Source organism: Callorhinus ursinus, unplaced genomic scaffold, assembly GCF_003265705.2.
Source record: "Callorhinus ursinus isolate GAN/ISIS: 27379988/994484 unplaced genomic scaffold, GSC_fseal_2.0 scaffold27, whole genome shotgun sequence".
Lineage (NCBI taxonomy): Eukaryota > Metazoa > Chordata > Mammalia > Carnivora > Otariidae > Callorhinus > Callorhinus ursinus.
Window position 1 is genome coordinate 18971934 of NW_027397089.1, and position 17870 is coordinate 18989803.

The following is a 17870-nucleotide window of genomic DNA, read 5'->3' on the forward strand; positions in this document are numbered from 1 at the left end:
GGCATTAGTATAACATTATCCTGAATAATGGGATGCTGGAAATAATTTTTATTCAAATTTGAGTTTTCCTTAAATGGCTTAAATAAATATTGGTCAATAGGACTAATAATAGCTTACTCTTAAATAATCACTTTATGCTCACGATTCCTAAAGAAACACAACTCTGCTACTTGATTCTTTAAGAATCCATTCTCCATTGAGAAGTGTGATTTTATTTCACACACCCAAATTTTACTTGAGAATTCTGTAACAGTCCTGAAAATAAAATCAGGAAGAATATGCAGTGTGTTGCACAATAAATATTTAAATCTGCCTTACTGTTCACTACCCATTGAGACTGGTAAACCTGATAATGAAATGCTCCATCCACTTTGATACTTATCTGCACAAATTTAGTATAAAGACTTGCTAAATTTTTATCTTAAATACTGGATACATCTCTGTTAATAATTATTTTTCTAAAACTTCAGTAAAATATAATCACTACTCTCACTACTTCTGTTTAAAATCCCAAAAAGATTTTCATCATGTTCCCATATTCTCTTGCTTTCTATAGGTTTTCTCTCCCAGTCACTTACAAAGCACAATATTTACTTTAGGATCCACAATCCCCTGTAGTTCACAATTCTTTAGTTCTACTAATGTTATCGTTCTTCTCTCAATTGCATAAAAACACCTTCAACAGCTATCCTAAAATCTTTAAAAAAATATTAATTGGTGAAATCTGTTATCTAACACTCATTAAGTATTAAGTGATCATAATATTTGACACCTTAACAAAGAATCCCTTCTACCTGTCATCAACCTACAGATACCAGCTGGAGTATCAAAATGAAGTATCTCCCAACTAAATTTTAAAAAAATAATCAACAAAGGAAACAGGGAGTTTGCTTTATCAACAATTCCTTGGACAAATAGGATCAAATCATTCTCTTGCAATTTTGGTTACATCAAAACCAAAATGGTCACTACAGTCTAACTTGTTACATTCACGGCTATTTTTGAGAAATTCTAGGGTAGTCTACATGAAAAAATGCAAGATGCCCCAAAATCCCTTTTCCAAGTGTATTTTGGGGATCATTCTGTTATATAGGCAAATTAAAACTAATTGACCTGATCCAACAACTGCAATTTTAAAATACATTTATCAAATTACACCCCCTTAGAAAATTAGCCAGTTACCTTATTCATCAGGGCCCTATCCACTAGCTTGGCCCACTTACCAAACTCTACCACCTATGCAGGTAATAGTGAAGTTACAGAAGTCCATGTATTAATTTCTTCAGGAATTTAAACCAGTTGTCCAAATGTATTTTTCACAATTGGCTTGGGTGAATTAAAACACCCAGAATGATTTATAAAAAGTTGAAAGATGTAAATCCTTCAAATGCTAGGAAACAGCTCTAACTTTTCTTAGTGACCCAACCTAAGGAGAAAGAGTGAAAGCTTACTTTCTGTTTATTAGCCAGCTTTCACTAAATAATATTAGGGCAGCAACCCACATCCTCAAAATCTTACTGGCTAATAATATTCTTCTTCTTTCTAGGTCACTGGCTGAGGAGCAGCACCCTCACCCCAAATTTAGGTCTTGTGGCAAAGGGAAAAGACCACAATGACAGAATGATACAACATACCAGGGTTTTAAAGCTATCTCTTAGACACAGTATACACCACTTTCACTCACAGTCTATTGGTTAAAGCCACATTAGACATTAAGGGGGTGGAGAAGTAAAAAGCAACCATCAGAAAACACTTCATGTCGCATGGCAAAAGGCATAAATACGTAATCTCCTTACACGAAGAAAGAAAAATGGTGAAATATCATATAACCTAACATGCTTTAAAAATACATAATTATAAAAAGCTTGGCCTACCAAGGATTTTTAAACTAACAAAACTGGGTCTACTCAATGTCTGTTCTAACATTAGCTAACAGTCAAGATAGGATAAATCACCCTAACTCTCTAGATTTCATCTCAAGTGTAAAACTGAGATCAGATGCTTGCTAAATTCCATTCTAGCTCAAAGTTTATATTATTTTACAAATGTCTAGCTATACTGATGCTCTTTTATAATTCAGTTTTCATTATAAAATACAGTGAACATGCAAAATATAATGACCATGTGTGTACCCATCACCCAAATAAGAAACAAAACAACTAGAAATAAAAAAACAAAGCCCTCAGTATAACACTACCAGCCAGCATGCTCCTCCTTCCCCATCCCCAACTCCTTAACACAAAATTAAGCATAATCTTGAATTTGATGTTTATTATTTTTAGGCATGCCTTATACATTTTCTACATTATAAATTCCTCTGTTTGTTAACTAAACAACCTAAAGGGAGAAAAAGACACTGACACTTATCAAGGGGCAATTACATGTCAGACACTATACCAAGTCATATTCTTTTCTCATTTATTTAAGTGACAACTTACATCAATTCATGTTTACATATGATCTGAATGAATACATCAATAACCATGCTGCTATCACGCATTTCTTTACACAGTAATTTTAGCTTGGTAAGGTCAACCAGACACCCAATTCATCACAAAGTTATTTTCATTAGCATTGATTGCCCTTCTTATACACTTCATCCTTTAAATTTCGCTACCAAGGGGTGCTCTATTTTCTCAGAATGTTAAGCAATAAATAAACAACAGATGATCCTTGAATAACATAGGTGTGAACTGTACGGGTCCATTCATATGCAAATTTTTAGAGTATAGTACTGTAAATTTATTTTCTTTTCCTTATGATTTAATTCCTTTTCTCTAGCTTTACTATAAAAATATAGTCTATGATATACATAACATATAAAATACGTGGTCATTGACTGTTTATGTTATCAGAAAAGCTTCCAGTCAATAAACAGACTATTAATATTTAAGTTTTGGGGAAGTCAAAAGTTATATACAGATTTTTTACTGCATTAGGGATCGGCGCCCTATCAACCACATTGTTCAAGAGTAAACTGTATATGGTATTTGCCACAATTTTCTTCTCTATCTCTTTGAAAATGGAGAAATCATTCAATATAATTCCTAAAGACTATCCACAGAGTAATGCAATCTGAGAGCAGACTCTTAATTTTACCCAACGTGCACACTAGTTCATATATTAGCCACAACAATACTACCAGCAGGATCCTAAATATTCAATTATCTTTTAAAAGTAACTTATCCATAAGTCTTCTTAGCAAATAATAGAATTCACTCAACAAACTATAAGGGAATTTCCTCAGCCTTATAAAGGGAATTTAGGAAAAGCCCACAACTAACATCATACTTAATAGTGAAAGATGGAAAGCTTTTGCCCTAAGATCAGGAACAAAACAAAATGCTTGCTCTTACCACTTCTACTCAGCACTGACTAGAGGTTCTAGCCCTGGTAACTAGGAAAGAAAATGAAATAAAGTCATCTAACTTGAAAAGAACAAAGTAAAGCTATCTCTATGTTCAGTGACAAAATCTCGTATATGGAAAATTGTTAAGAATCCATTAAAAAATCATGAGAACTGGTAAATGAGTTTAGGAGGTTGCAAGATACAAGATCAATATATAAAATCTATTGCATTTCTATACAGATGCAATGAACAATTCAAAAGTGAAATTTAAAAAACAATTATATTTACAATAGCATCAAAAATAACAAACTTAACAAAAAGTATAAAACTTCATTCTCTGAAAAACTATAAAATATTGAGGAAATTAAAGAAGACCTAAATAAACACGAAGACAATTCATACTCCTGAATCAAAAGGCTTAATATTAAGATGCCAACACTCAAAATTTATCTACTGATTCAAGGTAATCCCTATTAAAATTCCAGCTTTCTTCTTTGCAGAAACTGACAAACTGATCCTAAAATTCATATGGAAATGCAAGGAAGGGACCCAAAATAGCCCAAACGAAAAACTCATTCTTCCTATTTTCAAAACTTACTACAAAGCTACAGTAATCTTGTCAGTGTGGTATTCCCAGCAAAAAGGACAGACACATAAATCAATGGAATAGATCTCTCAGTCAAGAAATAAATCCTCATATTTATTTGCAGTCAACTAATATTTGACAAGGGTGCCAAGACCATTCAATGAAGAAAGAATAGTATTTTCAACAAATACTGTTGGGATTACTAGATAGCCACATGCAAAAGAATGAATTCAGACACTTCCTCTCATACCATATATAAAAATTCACTTCAGATGGTTCAAAAACCTAAATTTAAGAACTAAAAGTTTTAAATCTTAAAAGAAAACACAGATATAAATCTTAGAATAGGCAATAGTTTCTTATATATGACCCAAAGAGAACAAGCAATGAAAAGAAAAAAAAAAATTAACTGGACTTCCATCAAAACTTAAAACTTTTATGCTGCAAATGACACATCAAAAAAGTGAAACAACTCACACAATGGGAGGAAGTATCTGCAAATAAGGTACCTCATAAGAGACTTGTAACTACTAGAACATACAAAAACTCTTACAACTCACTAATAAAAAAAAAAATTTAACAATGAGCAAAGTACTTGATATTTCTCTAAGATATACCAATAAAAAATAAACATGAAAAGATGTTTATTATCATTAGTCATCAGAGAAATGCAAATCAAAACCATAATGAAATAACACCATATACACAGAAAGATGGCTATGATCAAAGAGAGAATATAACAAGTGTTAGCAAGGATGCAGAGAAATTGGAAACCTCATACAATGCTAGTGGAACTGTAAAATGAAGCAGCTGCTTTGGGAAACAGTCTAGCAGTTCCTTGACATTTTAAACATAGAGTTGGCATAAGATCTAACAATTCCACTCCTAGCTATATACCCAAAAGAAATAAAAACATATGTCCATGCAAAAACCTGTACACAAATGTTCACAGGAACACTATTCATAATAGCCAAAGTGACCATTCATAATAGCCAAAATAACCCAAATGTCCAACAACTAATAGGTAAATAAAATGTGGTATATCCATACAATGAAATATTATTTGGCTATAAAAAGAAATAAAGTACTGATAAATGTTACAATATGAATGAACCTTGAAAATATGATGAGTAAAAGAAGCCTGTCACAAAAGGCTACATATTGAATGATTCCATTTATGAAATGTCCAGAATAGGCAAATCTGTAAAGACAGAAAGCACATTAGTGATTGCCTAGGGTTGGGGAGTGGGGGAGGAAATGAAAACTGGCTGCTAAAGGGTACAGAATTTCTTTATAGGACAATAAAAATGTTCTAAAATTAATTGTGGTAATAGATGCAAACTTTGAAAATATTTTTTTAAGATTTTATTTATTTAGGGACTCCTGGGTGGCTCAGTTGTTAAGCCTCTGCCTTCAGCTCAGGTCATGATATTTGGGTCCTAGGACCAAGCCCGGTGTCAGGCTCCCTGCTCCCCGCTCATGATGTCTCTCGCCATCTCTCTCTCTCTCTCTCAAATAAGTAATATTTTTAAATAAAGCTTTATTTTAAAAAAGATTTTTTTCATTTGAAAGAAAGAGAAAGAGAGCAGTTGCGCAAGTGAGGAGAGGGACAATGGGAGAGGGAGAGAATCTCAGACTCCATGCCAAGCGCGGAGCGCTCCATCCCATGACCCTGAGATCATGACCTAAACCAAAATCAAGAGCCCAGCACCCAACTGACTGAGCCACCCAGGCCCCCAACTATGTAAATATTTTTTAAAACCACTGGGTTGTACACTTTAAACAGGTGAATTGTATGGTGTATGAATTACATCTCAAATCTGTTCTTTAAAAAAAAAAATCGCAGAACTACAGTTTTTGTTGTTGTTGTTGTTGTTTTTACCTAACTCCTTTACTAGGTCACACTTCCTATACAGACAAAACAACGATATCAAGAGAACTGAATGTTGGGTTATACTTCAAGGAGTTTACATTTCTGGGCCAAGAAGTATTATCTATAATCATACCAGTGATGAAAGGCAATATACATAAAATAACCGCAGCCTTATTCTCCTGCACTAAGCTTAAATAAATGAGTTATTCTTTTTCCCTGTCCTAAATGGAACAATTCTTTAGTATGCTTATCTCAGAGGATGATAATGGGCATGAGATACTCGTATATGGTAAAAAATAATAATAAATAAAAATTTATCAGCAAAAAAAATTAAGTAGTACTGAGCATGGTGCGGATAAACACTCCATGTATGTAAATTAATTAAATCTTCTACACACGGAAAGTTAACAAAAGAACTAGAAAGTCTTAAGTAAAACAGAAGCATCTGCTTCTATTACAAACTGGAACTATAACCAAAAAACCTTATATGTAATGAATGTTGACAGATTTGTTTTAAAATGAGGTACACTTAGTGAACTTTCTGGAGTTACATAAAGCCTTGTCACATTTTATCAACACTGTCTTTATTCAAAATGATAGTCTTGCCACCATTATTGCATTTTCCAATACTTGAAATGCACCTTTTTAGAAATAATTATTAAAATGGACTTTAATTTCTATATTTATATATTGTTTAACAAAACACTTTGGCATATCTCATGTGTCTAGTATAAGATTAAAACATTTTAAGTGTCCACAATTTTGTTGTCAGAAAACATTTTAAAATATGCTGGTATCATTATGATGTGCTTCAGAGATAATTTAACAAAAGAATGAGAAATAAAGTAAGTATTCTGATACAATATTAATAAGTATATAGTGTCTGGCACATAGTACACACTTAGTAAATACTGGCTAAAAGAATGAGGAACTATATACATATAATTAATATCTAAAATAATTCTTAAATTAAAAACTAAGTTACAGGGCGTCTGGGTGGCTCAGTTGGTTAAGCGTCTGCCTAGCTCAGGTCATGATCTCAGGGGTCCTGGGATCGAACCCCACATAGGGCTCCCTGCTCAGCGAGGAGTCTGCTTCTCCCTCTCCCTCTCCCTGCTTGTTCTTTCTCTGTGCTCTATATCTCAAATCAATAAATAGAATTAAGGGGAAAAAAACTAAATTACCCTTTTAGGAGGCAAAAATAGTAACCTACAATATTTTTGACAGAATTGTACACTAACATGCTAGCAGGTTCACATACAGCAGGTGTACACAGAGAGGACAACCTTTCTTTGGGGACTCAGAATGCTTATTTACTAACAAAAAGTAACAACGTATACACACCTACACACAATGCTGCCTCAGAAAAAATGCAAAACACAGCATCATTAAAATTAATCAAATCTGACATGAGAGGCATTTTTCAAGCCTTAGAATATTTGTTTAGTTTGATTTCATATATCAAAAAATAAAGTATCATTTTGAAAGGAATTTACTTTTGCTTATTACTACATCATGACAATCTTCTTTACAATACTGAACATACCCAAAGGGAGCCCCCTGCAGCCATCTTATCAGTTCTCTCATAGCAACAGAAACTGAAATACAGTTTGCATAGTCACTGTGGTTGGCTAAAGAAAGCAGGTTCATGTAACCAGTCAGAAAGCTAGAAATTAGACAACCATAAAAGGAGAAATTTTAAATCTGCCTGGCAACAGCCTAAAAATAGAATACACTAGTATAAATCCCAGAATAGATGTGACGATAAAAGCAAAACTATCAGCAAAAACTTTATTTTCTTGGGGGAAAAGATGTGTCTTGCATTTCATCATCTAAAATAGTAACTTGGCATCTTTTCTTACTAGATGGCAATTAAAGAAAAAATAAACACTAAACTATGGGCCACGTCAAATTACATGTCATTGTTCATATTATTTTATTTATATATAGGTGTATGTGTGTGTGTGTGTGTGTGTGTGTATATGTACGTACATGTTTAAGCACTTTTCTTCTTCAGGAGAATGATGAGGCATTTAATCACAGCTCTAAAACATTCAAGGCTCTATAAAATCTATCAAAGTCTGAACAGCATTGCATTTTTTCCCATCACTTTTTCCCTGAAATGATTTGGGACTCTGAGTTACGGGTAAAAAACCATTTACTGTGTATTAAAAATACAAAGATTAAATAATTTATCAAAGGAGATCTCTAAATAGAGTGGGGATTGCACCTTATTCTTTTTTAAAACAAACTTGTTCTAACATACAGTAGTGCCTTTCATACAGTAGTCATTCAATAATTGTTTTTCTTTAATTTCTGTTAGTGAGAAAAACAAATTATCTTATTGTTCTTGTCAAGTAAAAGTTATATTAACATGTAATATTATAATCTATATAATACTGCTATCTTTGATTTTTCAATTTTGCCTAAAGTGGGATAATGCTGAAGTTGACAATGCCTAACATTTCTTATTGTTATTCCTGATAACAAAACCTATTTCATCATTCTAAACTTTCCAACCTAACAGTGTTTAATATACATGTTTCTTTGTACATTACAAATTTACTCTGTAGTACATTTTAACTCCTAAAGATCACAAACAATGTGCAGTCTAATGCAGTAACTACAAAGACTGTTGGCTAGTAAGAAATAACCAAGTCATAAAGGGGGAGGAATGGGGGAGAAAAAGAAAAAAAAAAAAAGCTTCTTAATTTCAAGAAATTAAAATTATTCCTGCTGAAATAAAAGGCTGGTTAGACAGCCACATTAAAACAAATGCTATTTATCAAAGTACACGTTTTATGCATTTCTTACATCAAACTTTCCATCAATGTATTTTAATGAAATGGCAAGTTACTTTTAAAATGTTTTCTTTGGTCACTATTTGTGATACAAAATAAAAAGTGAATTCATGTATTTGACACCAGAAAATTTAGTTTATACTATACTAAATATTTAATTTTGAAAATTATTTGTAAAGGACTTATTTTAATCATAAGTAAAGCCTAGAAACGATCCTTTGAAAACGTATCAGAACATAGAACAGTTTTAAGAACAAAAAGAACTCCAGGGAAGGATGGAGAAACATAAGCAATATAAAATCAAATGAGCAAATTGAGTAATACATCCTTTTAATCTAAACATTTAAAGATAGCTAGATTTTAAAATAAAGTTTAACCAGGCTTTTGAAAGCATAAATACTATTCCTTTAAACACTGGTCTGAGTAGAAAAGTAACTGAGCTTATTGACTTATTTATTTTTCTTAATGTTGTACTCATATGTGACTTGGATATCCAAAATCTAACTACAACTGTATTCACATCTTCAAGATAATTTAAATCTTTTATGTAGATAAATCTTGCTTACTTATCTTAATAAACTATAATCCTCATCACAAAGGAAAGCAATGAGTTGCAATTAGTGTGGGAGAACATAACAAATGGGTCAAATGTAGTATCAAGGCACTGAAAAGTGGGAAAATTTATTTTATAATTCTAGATACATAAATCAAATATTTTAAATATAAATCTCAGCACTTCATATTTTCTTAAATATTACTTAAAGCAGCTAAAATACTTTTTTTTTTAAATGCACTATTATATTCGCCAGTTTTATTTCAAGAGAACAGAAAAAGCATGATGTCTGCAGGGTATTATTCAAAATAGCCATACATATTATCACATACCAATCTGAATTTTGGGGGATATTGAATAATCAATGACACCTCAGTTTTAATTAATTAGTACAGCAACTAAAATGCCCTGGAGAAGTTTCGACAGTTCCAGAAACTTTACCTTTCACTTCTCCATTCTCTTCTCCTTCTCTTGGCCCTCTCCCTCAAGAAGTTTAAAATGTCAGCTGACAGCCAGATGATGTGGGGCCCTAGCCTATGTGTACAAAAGTGTAGTTTTAATAACAAACATAACTAAAGGAAAAACCCTAATCTTCTTTCATATCCTGAGGCAAAATTCAAATTCCTCTTTGTACCTATTATTTTTCTTTTCTATAGCAAAGCAATATTGTTGCTATGTTATCCCTCCTTGCAGATCTCATTAGAATTATATTTACCACACCTTTTTTGGCTGATCAGAAAAAGATCAAATCTCTATCTTTACACATCTATCTTTCTTCAGTTAGAATTTAAGAAAAACTTTATGCTTTTGATGGCAAGACCTCTCCTGGGCATACAACTCAGAATGGACCAGCACACTCCCATGGAGCAAACAAAGAAAAATTACATTCCCAATCTAAAATTTTTCTCACTAATGATGCATAAAAATACAATCTACTTGTTTCTAGCAAATATTCCTAAGAAGCTTACTTTCACAGGTTGGACTGTCAGAAGTTATTATCAACAGTTCATGATGTAATTTAAGAAAATATGGAGTTCCTTCACCCCAAACCATGAATTATCACTGTGTTTATCTTTTAGAACCTAAAAAAAATCTGCAGAGATCTAACCAAAAAACACTATACTTTGGAAATTCTCTCAACCTCTCTCCTCCTAACCATCATAGCAAATGAACCAATGTTCTCTCTGGTTTACTGATGACCACAAATACACTGAGGTCTCATGTTCTCACCTAAACTTGTTCATATTGGTTGTGCTTGTTACTGAATTTAGCTGTACATTTTTATTATAAGTTATAGAATACAACTGAATTTTGTATAAACTAATGAAATATGAGTGCAAAAAAAAAAGCTGGTAGACACGCATCAGTAAGAGAGACTAATGCAGAAAAAACACATATGTGCAGGGACTGCTGGCTTAGATAAATCATTTAATAACACCTTTAGGTCTAAAGTTTTCCACCTGGAATAAAAAGAAATTAAGTTAGAAAACCTGAAAGGATCCTTCAAGTTTTGATTCTTAAATAAAATTTTAATAAATTCCACCCCAAAATGTCTTGTTCTGAGAAATTATAAAGGTAGATTGGATTTTTTCATGTATTCAAGATTTATCAAATGCCTACCATGGTCACTATTACAGGACAATTTTTAAGACACTCTAAAGAAACAATGTGATTAAAAGTACAAAAACACCCTGTAAGATTAAAGTGTTACCTCAAGTAGATTTTAATATAAATGTGGAAGAGAAATGCCGGCAGTAATACAATGCACGGATATCTTTCTATATGAATGACCATGAAAATTAGAAGTTCTCTATTTTCCATTAACTATCATCTCTCCAAAACAGATTATTTTTAATAATCAAAATCATGCTTTCAAATGTGTCATTATAAACAAAACCTCTACAGAACCCTTTTTAAGTCTTCCTGATAGGGTTAGTACTAATTTTTATAAACCAGATTTCTAAAAACTGACTCTACATAAAGAATTACTGAAATTCAGCTGAGGGGGGGGAAGAGTATGCCTGTCTTTACAATTTCAATTTCACTTCTGCTCATAACCCTATTTATAATTCAGTTACATCCACAAGACTTCACAAGTAGTTGCTAAGCAACAGAACATGCTGAGTTCAGAGCCATTGAAATCTGGCTCTCTGCCACATGAAAATATTTAACAGAGCCTAGAGCCTCCAGAATTTACAAAATGAAGAAGAAAAGGAAAGAAAAGAAAAAGAAAAATCCCAAAGAGATAGAATAATAAATAGAGTAAGTTGCCAAACTCTTTTAAAAGATTCACATATTCAGATCAAGGACTTCATTTTGGTATTTCCAAATATTTATTGTATCTCTCTCTAAAATATTTTATGTCATCTTTTTAATGTTGAAATTAAGACTCTTAAGTTATTCTTGTGGGGAAGAGAGGAAATATGATTAGTCGTATCACTGTTAAAAGTATAACAACTGACTTAAAAAATATATTGTGCAAAGAATAGTCCTTGAAGAGACTACAACAACAGTCTGTGGGACATGACTGAGACTTTCTGTGTTGGGTTTTTAAGGCCAGGAGACAAGAAACTATACATTTTCTTCAAATTCCTTTATCCTCATATGCCTGGTCAACTACTGAAAGAAGAGATAACTTTTTTTTTTACCCAAAGCTGCATTGTTTTAAATTAAGGACGTCTAATAATTAAAAAATTAAGCATATCTAGAAATTTATTCACAACTCAAAATGGTTACAAAAATTAACTCATTTTTCAACAGATATTGAAAAGGCATTGAATATGTTTCAACACTCATTCATTGATAAAAATAAAAATTAAGAACATAAAGATTGCTCCTTATGCCGGTAAAGGCTACTTCAAACCAAGGGAAAACTTTATATTTAGTAGTAAAACACCACAGCTAGGGGCGCCTGGGTGTCTCAGTCGTTACACATCTGCCTTCGGCTCAGGTCACGATCCCCGGGTCCTGGGATCGAGCCCCACATCGGGCTCCTTGCTCCATGGGGAGCCTGCTTCTCCCTCTCCCACTCCCCCTACTTGTGTTCCTGCTCTCACTATCTCTCTCTCTGTCAAATAAATAAATAAAATCTTTAAAAAAAAGCTATTTCCATTCAAGGCAAAAATAAAAAGTGTGATAGTATACTCAATATTGTTCTAGAAAGCCTACTAAAGCAGTAAGAGCTCAGAGTAAGAAGATACAATGAAGAAAACATTTATTTCAGAATAGCAAGAAAAAGATATCTAGAAACATTAACATATATGAAAAAATTGTTATAAAAATATGTGAAATATTAGAGCTATGTTGGACATAAGGCTTGATGTAGAAAAATATCAATTCTTCCTGGATGAAACTTATTAGAAGTAATTCCAAACTAAATGTCACCTAGTTATTTTTATATCATAACAAACTTTTAAAATTAATCTGTAAAAAAAATGGCAAAACAGTAAGAAAATTGAAAGTCAAAAGTAAGAAAAAAAATGATGCTTGCCCTCTCAGATGTGAGAGAATGACAAAGCAGTAATTATCTTAAGTATTAAGAGATGAGTGCAATAAATTATCTAGAAGACAGAAAAAGCAATACAATATCTGACAGAAACAGCATCGCAAATTAACAGGGATTAAGTGGACTTTGAAATAAATGGCTGAAAATGGATCAAAATAGCAGTTGAACATACCAGTACAATAGCAAACAGATTAGATATGAAATAAAAATTTTCAAAGGTGCAGAAAGCACTACAAGTAACCACAAATTTTGAGAAATACTTGAGGGACACCTGGATGGCTCAGTCGGTTAAGCATCTGCCTTCGGCTCAGGTCATGATCCCAGGGTCCTAGGATCAAGTCCCACATCAGGCTCCTTGCTCAGTGAGGAGTCTGCTTCTCCCTCTTCCTCTGCCTGCCACTCTGCCTACTTGTGCTCTCTATCTCTGTCAAATAAATAAATAAATAAATAAATAATAAAAAAAAACCTTGAAAACTAAAAAACATAGTGATATGGAATTAGTATCCAGAATAAAAAAGAACACCTATTAGTGAATAGAAAGGATAAACAATTCAAAATAAAAATTAAAAATCATAAATAGGGCATCATAAAACAACAAATATAAGATGTTCAACTTCACTAATAATCACAGAAAAACTAAAGAAAAAGAAGATACATTTTTACATATCTGACTGGCAACTATTTATAGTTAGCAATAATATATAGCAGTGAGTAGTTTCATACACAGATGGAAAAGACATCATTGTCATAACCATTTTTAAAGACAAATAGGCAAAAACTGTGCACCATTTTGACACACCAAAGACATTCTGAGATATCTTAAGATATACTAACATATTGGGGCACCTGGGTGGCTCAGTCAGTTAAGCATCCAACTCTGATTTTAGCTCAGGTCATGACCTCAGGGTTGTGAGATCAAGCTCCTCATTAGGCTCTGCACTGGGTGTGGAGCATGCTTAAAATTCTCTCTCTCCCTCTCCCTCTGCCACTACCCCATTCTCTAAAAAATAAAAATAAAAAGTTTTTTTTAAAAAAAGATACACTAACATTTTTTTAAAAGGAACATATCAGGATTCCTACTGCTGCACCAAAATAGCAAAAACACAAATTGTTTTTGTTTGGTTTGTGGACAAAGACTTAGACAAGTGGGAAAAATAAATCCTTTTTTGTAATCCAGAACTCACTGTTCAAGTATGAGTTTTGATACAGATAAGAAGGAATATGATACCTAAAAAAAGATTAAAGTGATGAGAACATTCATAAACATGAAGGTTGGCTCCAGGACTACAGAATTACTAAAAACACAGGATATAAGGGAAATCTCAGCTATATTGAATTAGTGTTCTAATTTTAATGTTGACTTGAAACAAAGATGTCTTCTTTCTTTAGGCTTTTCAATTGAGAACACAATGTCTGGACTTAAAAGTATTGGCATATCCCAACAATCTGTACAACTCTAGGGTGTGATAATTTAGGGGTGAATAGGATTTGAACTTATTCATGTTCAAGGGTGTCTGAAATCGAGAACCACGCAGATCCTAAACATGGCTTAAAGAAACTGGATCCAAGAAATTACAAGTGGGGAATTTTTGAAGTATGTCCATATTCAAGGGGAAATCAAAGAAGCCCAACCAAAAACAAAACAAAACAAAACAAAACTGTGGACTGACTGACAGTGACAACTGTGGATTGAACAAAAGTCCTTCTTAAAAAGGCTATTTTGAAGATTATGATTCTGACTTCGGAGGAACTAGGGTGATTGACAGTGGTAGGAGTCACATGTGAAATTCCTTAAATAACAATTTGTTGACCTTAAATTAAAAAACTACAAAGAAATATAACACCCATCACTAAGAAAATAGCTTTTAAAAAATACTGTGAAGAATCCTCACTAAAGAACACTAAAAAGTTAAGAATGTAGTAGGTTTCTTTCATGGGCATGAATATAAAGTGTACAACAAAGGAGCTGCAGAATTCTTAACACTTTAACACAAAAGCTGAAGCCAGACATACCTTTTTGAATACTGGTACTATCATTTCCTAGCTAAGTTACCTGTTCAGTAATATATTCTTCGCCTCAGTATCCTCAACTATGAAACTAAAATTCTAACAATGCCTCTCCTCATAAAAATGTTAAAGGGGTTAAATGGGATAATAAAATAGAAAGTACTTAGATGCCTAAGTAGTCAATAAATTCTTTCCAGATTTTATATCACTGTATTAAAACACACACACACAAATAATATATTTCTAAACATTAATATAGGCACACAAGTGGTATTTTAAAGTCTGGAAGGATAAATGCCTAACTAGACAAAGGAATATAAATACCAAGTCTCACTTAGATGTGCCAGTTTGAATTTTCACAGTGAAGACACAGTCATGTAATTTGTATCTGAAATTCATTCCACTTTCCCCAATCTCTTCCATGCTAATAATAAGCCAGAGCAGCAATGACATTTGTAAATGTAATTAGTTGACCCACCCAGACACTAAACTCCAGAAGAGACAGAGAAGGGAAGTTACAATCCAAAAGCTAAATTGCCAGCATTTCCCATGAGCAGCAAGTACAAGTATCACTTCCCACCCCCTCACAATCATTTCAGTCAGCATCAACCCAGAGTAAAACAGGAAATCTCGAATACAAAAATGAGTATAATCACAAATAGATGCCAAGCCCCTCAAACAAAAGAACTACTTAGTAAAATGAACAGAAAACATTTTAAAATAGTATATTAAATATTCTGAAAAAAGCATTGTACCCACAAGAATAAGCAGATATGAAAAGAAATAAATCTGAAACCTTAGAAATTCAAAACAAGAGCTGCATGGACACAGCTGAAGTAAGACATAGGTAATCAAGACCAGATGTCCTCTCAAAATATTACACAAAGGAAAAACAGAAAAGCTAATTGATGGGGAACATACACAGAAGCAACAACTTTCACTGAAGATGAGTTTTAGAAAAAAGAACTAAGAAGAAAAAAAAAGAAAAGAAACAATTCACAGAGTTAAAATTAAATATATATATATATATGTTTTCCATAGAACACGCCCACTAATTATACCAAAACAGACTAAATTAAAACAAGAAAAAAAAAAAAAAACCCTAACACCTAGACATATTGTGTTAAGACTTCAGGAAACCAGTGTGAGGAAATATTAATAACTTAGAGTAAAAAATCACTTAACTACAAAGGAATAAGAATTAAACTGACATCAGACTTGTCATCAGCAATACTGAATGCTAAAACAAACAACAATATCCTCAAAGTTCGGAGAAAAGTTATTTTTAGCCTAGAATTCTATTGCCAGAAAAACTAGCAATCAACAGGATGAAAAAATAAAGATATTATTTCTGAGCAAAGACTGAGGAAATGGACCCTTGCTAAAACAATTACATAAAAATACAGTACAGATTCAATACATCAAAAGACTCTAAGAAATGGGGGAGGAATTCAAATTAGGGAACTCAGATAATGCTCCGAAAGGAAACATCAATGCTCCAAAAAACAAGTAGAACTCATGGGCTGGCTGTTGAGGATCCATCATCTTTAAAATAAATAGTCTGGAATTAAAATCTCAGATAATTATATGATGGGAGATAGCCAACTTAGGGGCTGTGAAATGTGGGGCAAAAATAAAGAAAACTGTCAGTCTAAAAATAACTTATCAGGTTTCAAACTGGGTAAAGTGACAAAAATATCAGATATGCATTATAAACAAGAGACACACCTTGTAACAAAATAGCATAGAAAGGTTAAAAAATTTAAAGGATAGAAAATGATACACTAGGGACACCTGGGTGGCTCAGTCGGTTAAGCGACTGCCTTCAGCTCGGGTCCTGATCTCAGGGTCCTGGGATCAAGTCCCGCATCGGGCTCCCTGCTCAGCGGAGAGTCTGCTTCTCCCTCTCCCTCCACTGTTCCCCTTGCTTGTGCTCTCTCTCGTCAAATGAATAAAATCTTTAAAAAAAATGATACAGTAAGCAAATGTTAACCAAAAAAGGGTAAGTAATGTATATTAAAAAAAATTCAAATTGAAGATCAAGTTACTGGACAAAAAAACATATTTCCTATAGATAAAATTATAACACTTCAAATCACATAAAACAAAACAGGTTTAAAAATTTCAGGAAGAAACTAAAAAATCCACAAGAGATAAACATACCTCGTTATAAAATCTACAGATGAAGAAAGTGAAAGTAATATAAACAATGCATGTATTTCTTAATAGAAAAATAGAACTGTATATCCAACAAACCGAGAATATGCATTTTTCATGAACACATCCAACATACATTAATACTGACCACATATGTGGTGACAAGGAAATAAATTCAAAGACAAAAAAACAAAAACAAAAAAAATCACACAAAACCACATCCTCTGGCCATAGATAACAAAGTTAGATGAGCAACAATAAAATAAGAGGAAAAGGATTGCCTTATAAATTAAAAAAATATGTATTTTGAATTAAGGAGGAAATCAATGGTGAAATAATAACTGAGGAAAAGTGATAGCCTTAAGCTGCACATATTAATAAAAAAAAACCCCACAAACTCAAAAATGCTAGTAAAGGAGGAAAAGTATAAACCCAAAGCAAGGAATTATAATAAAAGAAAAAATTATGAGGGAAAACTCAATAAAACAGCAAGCAACAATAAAACCAATAGCCAGTTCTTTGGGGAAAAAAAAACTATTAAAAAGTGGGAAATACATCAAGGAAAACTGAAAAAAAAAGCATAATAAACAATATTAGAAATAATAAAGACGTAACTACAAATATAAAGCAATACACTTGGTTCAAATATTCAAGTATATTTAAGGTTACCAATGGTATGTGTGAAAAATACTGAGGGATTTGAACTTATTGCAAACTCAGTAAAATTCAACAGTGCTAGGTGCCTGCCAGAAATGTCAACACAAAGTGAAGCTGCAGAACAGCAGCACAGAGTCTAAGGAAAGGGAGACGTTTTTTAGTATTACATTTAGTTCTGAGTGGCCCAGATAAAGAGGGACTCTTAAAGAAACAGTAGGACAAACAGGATGACCACGCTAAAGAATGACCTAGAACAACATGTTACATGAGGAATAGTTGGGGAAAATGGAGGATATTTAGCTTAGAAAACACGGGAATTTTAATGGCTTTCTTTAGGTAGTGCAGATCTCTTAGGTGTGTAAAACAGATACAGATAGAAAAA

The 17870-nt window shown here is 32.7% G+C and overlaps 1 protein-coding gene and 1 non-coding gene across 4 annotated transcripts in view; one reads left to right on the plus strand and one right to left on the minus strand.

Moving 5' to 3' along the window:
• The window catches only part of ATF7IP (activating transcription factor 7 interacting protein), a 123207-nt gene that overhangs the window by 77410 nt on the left and 27927 nt on the right, over positions 1 to 17870 (minus strand). The gene's annotated exons all lie outside the window — the stretch shown is intronic.
• On the plus strand, positions 13768 to 13891 carry LOC112830248 (small nucleolar RNA SNORA40). The gene has a single exon (XR_003209867.2). It is a non-coding gene; the product is annotated as a small nucleolar RNA SNORA40 (small nucleolar RNA).